Genomic DNA, 5,363 nt, shown 5'->3' on the forward strand with positions numbered 1-5,363 from the left:
GTTGATATCCTTTGTCTTCGTCGAGATGTAACGCCTTTCGAGTCGGCTTCGCAATGCGTTAGAGAAACGGTCGAGTGAACTCGGGGTGAGTCGTCTTCGACAAAGAGGGGCGACATGTTCCGCCTTTCGAGTCAACATTAGAGAACGTCGAGCCCTCGAGTCGGCTGAGCATTCGTCCCTACTGGTCTCTGACCGCCAAGTTGATTGTGGCCTAACATGCATAACACTTGTCCGTAGCTTGGCAATGACTTTGCACTTTAACGAATGAGAACACCATAACAGTGTTAAAGTGGCAAAAATAGAACTTAGGATATCAAAATTAAGAAGGTATAAACTTTGTCGAAAAGGTGCCAGAAAAAATTTACGATATCAAAGTTAAAATAAAAATTAGGGTATCAAAGTATTAAAAAAATTAGGATATTAAAATTGAAAGGTATAAGTTTTAGAATATAAGGAGCAAATGCCGAGACCTTTATGGGTCAGTGAGGTCTCATTATTCTGCTTGGTGAGCGGGGATGTTGATTGCTGGAGACAAGTGAAAGTAAGGAATATACGATTTTGCTTCTCCCAACGAAATTCGGTTTAAAAGGACTAATTTTGCGGTTAGATTAATCTGATCACTTCTCTTCATTGTCTTTTCTTTTGATCCTTTAACACCTTTTTCCTTTTCTGATTTCATATATTTAGATATTTTATTGTTCTTCATTTTATAATTAAAATTCTCATTATCATACATCAGGATTCAAATTGCGGAGCTTTAAGGCTTCATTATCAGTGATGAATTCGAGGTTTGTTCATCTTCATGCGTCGGTTTAAATTATTAGGGCAACATGTAGCAATTGGGGTTTGGGAACTCTGACGCCAAAACAATGTCAATATTTCTTAGCAAAGACGCTTGTTCTCTCTAGATTTACCCATAGCATCTATGAGCAACTTTTTAACCTCTAGGTGCAGTTGCTATGGATTAATTTCTCATAAGGGGAAAAAAACAAGAAGAAGAAGAAGAAGAAGAGGATGAGGAGGATGATGATGATGAGGAGGAGGAGGAGGAGGAGGAAGCCCTAGCTCCATTTGGTGCCATTATTTTCAGTACAAAATGTGGTGGTCATGTTTACGCGTGTCTATTATGGTGTGTTTGGGAGTTTACTAAGGGCTTGTTTGGATTGAGGGAAATAAGGGTGAAGGGAAGTTAGGGAAAACATTCACCTCCATTCACCTTGTTTGGAAACATTTAGGAGGTGAAGTTATTCACCCAAGTTCCCCTTGGTTCACCCCCTAATAGTATAAAATTTGTTACCCTTCAAATTGGGGTGTAACCAAGGGGAAGGGAACTCCCTTCCCTTCCCTTTCATTCTCTCACCTAGTGTCCCTTAACTTCCCTTCACCCCCTACAAATCCAAACAGGCTCTAAGGGAAGGGAAGAGAAGGTAAACAACGGGAAGGGAAGGGAAGAGAATTGTAATATGTTGTTTGGGAGTTGAATAATGCGAATGAAGGTGAAAGGAAGTAAATATATGTAAATTTACATAAATGACTTTATACTAATAACACATCAGCCCTTTTATTTGTTTTGATGGGGGTAAGAATGTCAATACACCCCTTTACCCTCCTTTACCTTCCTCTCTATCCTCCTTAAAAAAACTCCCAAACAAGGTGAAAGCTGCATTTCTCTTCCCCTCCCCCTCTCTACCCTCCATCCAAACAGGGCATTAAAGTCTAGGGTTAATTGCAAATAGAACCCCTTAGTATCACTCAATTGCGAATAGAACCCCTTAGCTCTATTTGTGGCGGAGGCACCCCTTATAGAATTGGCGTAGGTGCAAAAACACCCATTTAGTGAACTTTTTCGACTCTTTTAAAAAATTAGAAAGAAAAATTAGCAATTGAGGGTCTATCCTCACCAATAAAATTATTGGGAGTCTACCAGCCTCCTCAACCTTTTTAACAATTTTAAGAGCAAAATTTTTTTCACTCGGGGGGTATATTCGCAAAAATAGAACTACAGGGGATCTATTCGCAATTAACCCTAAACTCTATTATCCAGAATCATCTATAAGGAACAACCAAGTTGTATTTTGATGCACGATGCATTTGGGCACCGACTCATTTCAGTAAATGAAAAGCAAGTTGCTCTCTTTAACATTAAAGTCGTGAACAATTACAACCTGCACAAAGGGGGTGATACAAAGAAAATATATCTTCATTTATCAGTCAGTTTAATGAGTGTAGAAGTTAAAGCGAATTTGTATGTTTCTGAAGCAATTTTTCTGCTATCAAGAGATTTCAATGGTTATTTGATTCGGATGAATATGTTGAGGTTTACATGTGGAATTAGTTAGTGTGCAACTAGCCCAACTGAGATAAGCTAGGATGCTGTATGATAGATCAGCTAGAATTTTACTATTGTTGCTTGGCATTGCTTCCTTACGTGATAAATTACTGAGAAGAAGGAATTAAAGAAAGTTTTTCTGGATCCGCCATGGCTGCTTTGGCAGTCTTTCCTTCGGTGACGAATTTATAATGGATAACCAACTAAAAGATACGTGCAAGAAATTTTGCTAGCCAATTATAGTTAGTAGGTGGATCTTCAGAGGTTTATTCCAATATTTTTTAGGTACTTGTCTTAATGCTATTGAGAGGCAAAGCACCTAACTTACAGCAGGCAATGATATTACAGAAATGGGTACTAGTTTGGTCTCTAAATTGGAAGAATACTAGTGAACCCAGTAGTTGATATGTGATTGGGGGTCTAATACTCGATGGATCGACTGTTTGGGTTGAAATTGGTCAAAACCTATTCAAAATGACTTCTAGATAACTTCCTAAGCCAGCAAGTCTCATGTACAGCAATGATTCTAGGCACGATATTAATAATGGATGACACAGTGATCTTCGCGAGTTTGCAGCTCATAGGTGTTCAGATATGCTTAGGTACAGCTTATCTAGTTGCAAAGATATAGGCGGACCTGAGTACAATAGTAGTGATTGTTTAGGACCTAATGTCCAATACATAGAAGATGGAAGTTTTTGAGTTTTGTTTTGCACACAATCAAGCATCAGTCAATGATTCATCATAACGTCTAGTTGGTGAATTAATGAAGTCCCGGCATTGAAGATGTAGTTAAAAAAACTAATGGTTGGTTATCAGGCGAAAAAATGGTAATAGTCTACTATTAATCTGTTGCCCGGAAGTTGTTTGACAGCAAGTAGCATATGTAAGTTTTGAACCTATGAAATGCTCATGGTTCTGACAATAAGATGATCCCCCTTACTCTGTAACACCATTAATATTGTTTGGGGAGTATAAGTGAAGAGATTACGCTGCTATTTCTTCGTTAATGAGCATTATATTTGACATCATTCATAGGTCTTTTTTGTGAGTTCATTACAAATCGAATGATGGTGAAGATGTATCATCAAATTTCGCAGCTTGTCATACTTTAGTAGGTGAACAGAACTAGTTATCTTCTTGGAGAATTAATGCCTCTTCCATATCTATATATATATATCTTATTCTTTGTTGATGCATGTCATACTCTGAGACAGTGACCAATGTTGGATATAATGTGACTAATCGTTCTTATTTTTTTAGGATGACATAATAGTCTGGTAGTATCCGTTTTCTTTTTCAGATACTTAAAGAGAGGCTCATACCAATCTAAACAAATATTTGGTTTATAACCATTGTGTAAATTAAATGAAAATTTCGTGTTAATGGACATTTAAGACGTTCTCTGCAGGGTATAGAAATCTTGATTAAGAATCAGAAGCCAGAAGCATGGCCGACAACTTAAGCTAAAGAAAACATGAAAGTTACTTGTGATTTCTGTACTCAGAATTTGCTACATCGCGTTATTGTGTCTTTGTTGAGCTCTAGGTGAGCAAAGCCGTCAAACTTGTTACTAGTGAATTACAAGACTGATTCAGGTGCTATATTTTGATTTTAACAGCTTCGGTGCTTCTTTTATCCAACTCATTCTGGTTGCTTGCTTCAACGCACAATGAAATCTCTGAGATGATGACATTTTCGATTGCTTTCTTCAACACACAATGAAACCTCATATGACAACATTTCAGGCCTCTGTCTTTCCTTTTCCCCCTTCTAGATGTCAGCCTTAAATGGGTAAGTGGAGGCCCATTATTTACCTGTAAGTTGCCCATATATAAGGAGTCGTTGTTGCCTCGAGTTGTTGTAACATGAACTTGTTCAGATTCTAGAATGTTGACAGATACAGGATATGGGCATGCTATTCAAGCCACCAACTCCTTAAACATCGCGGTTTTCGAAGGCTAAGAATGACTCGAGGTTGAAAAGAATAGTTATAGTTCATATATGAAGGTGGGAGAAGAGTTTTTATATTTAAATCCTGAACCATTCTACCTATATAGACCTCACAAAATTGCTATCTGGGTTTCAGTAGAGGGTATTGTTTTTTTTTTTATGTTTTACTGGGTGAAAATTGGAACGTGCACTTTTTGTACAACTTGTCAATTGATTTAACTCTGGTAGATGTGATGGAAATCACAAAGGAGAAGAAAACACAATGTTGGTAAAAACAAACATTTTGATGTATCTAAGAGCACCCTGGATGTTATTGTCAAAATATAGTATCAGGGACCTGTTTGCGGGAAAATATTGAAGAAGAAACCAGAACAATTGTTATTAATCCTCCTAACTTAGGGAAAAAAAATGAATACAATCCCTCTTTACAATCTCTTTCTAACTGATTTAAAAAAAGAAATTACAATCTTCTTTATCGATTCCCCGATTTACCAAAGAGAGAAGGAAAGACCCCTCTCTTTGTTTAAGACTGGATTCTTCTTGATGGCGATGGGAGTTTGATTCTTATATCATGTTGACGATCCAAACACTTCGCTTCGTAGAACTTCGTCTTCGCTTCTTGACTTAACGTGTTGGAGAAACTTGCAAAGCAAGTTTATAACTCTGGGCGAGTTTAAAAACTCTGCAAGAGAGTTAATTTCAGAAAGGAATTTCAATTCTTTTAACCGAAACAAACCAACGATTTTTCTCTCTAAGGCAATAGTCGATCTCCAAGATAATTAACCAAAGATGATCTAAAAGCCAACAAATGATCCAAAAAGCTCCAACCCCTTTTTCAGCTATAAAACTAGCTATTTATAGGGTTTAAGAGGTGTAACTGACCCCTTAATTTGCTCCATAATGAGGGCTTAATCACCCCATTAAGTGGGTAACCATTCAAGTAATTTGAAATGGTCAAACGCGACGTCCGCATTCTAGCTTCAATACGCGATGGTGGACCCTCGCGTTTGGCTTTTGAAACGCGAGGGTGACCCCCCGCGTTTGGAGTTTGGAACGAACGCGATGGTGGACCCTCGCATTT

At 37.8% G+C, this 5,363-nt stretch overlaps 1 long non-coding RNA gene across 1 annotated transcript; it reads left to right on the plus strand.

The window, feature by feature from the left end:
- LOC109840610 lies at positions 485-4,573 on the plus strand. Its single transcript, XR_002246962.1, has 4 exons — positions 485-602; positions 740-788; positions 3,741-3,877; positions 3,951-4,573. It is a non-coding gene; the product is annotated as an uncharacterized LOC109840610 (long non-coding RNA).

Source organism: Asparagus officinalis, chromosome 5, assembly GCF_001876935.1.
Source record: "Asparagus officinalis chromosome 5, Aspof.V1, whole genome shotgun sequence".
In the NCBI taxonomy this organism is placed as follows: domain Eukaryota; kingdom Viridiplantae; phylum Streptophyta; class Magnoliopsida; order Asparagales; family Asparagaceae; genus Asparagus; species Asparagus officinalis.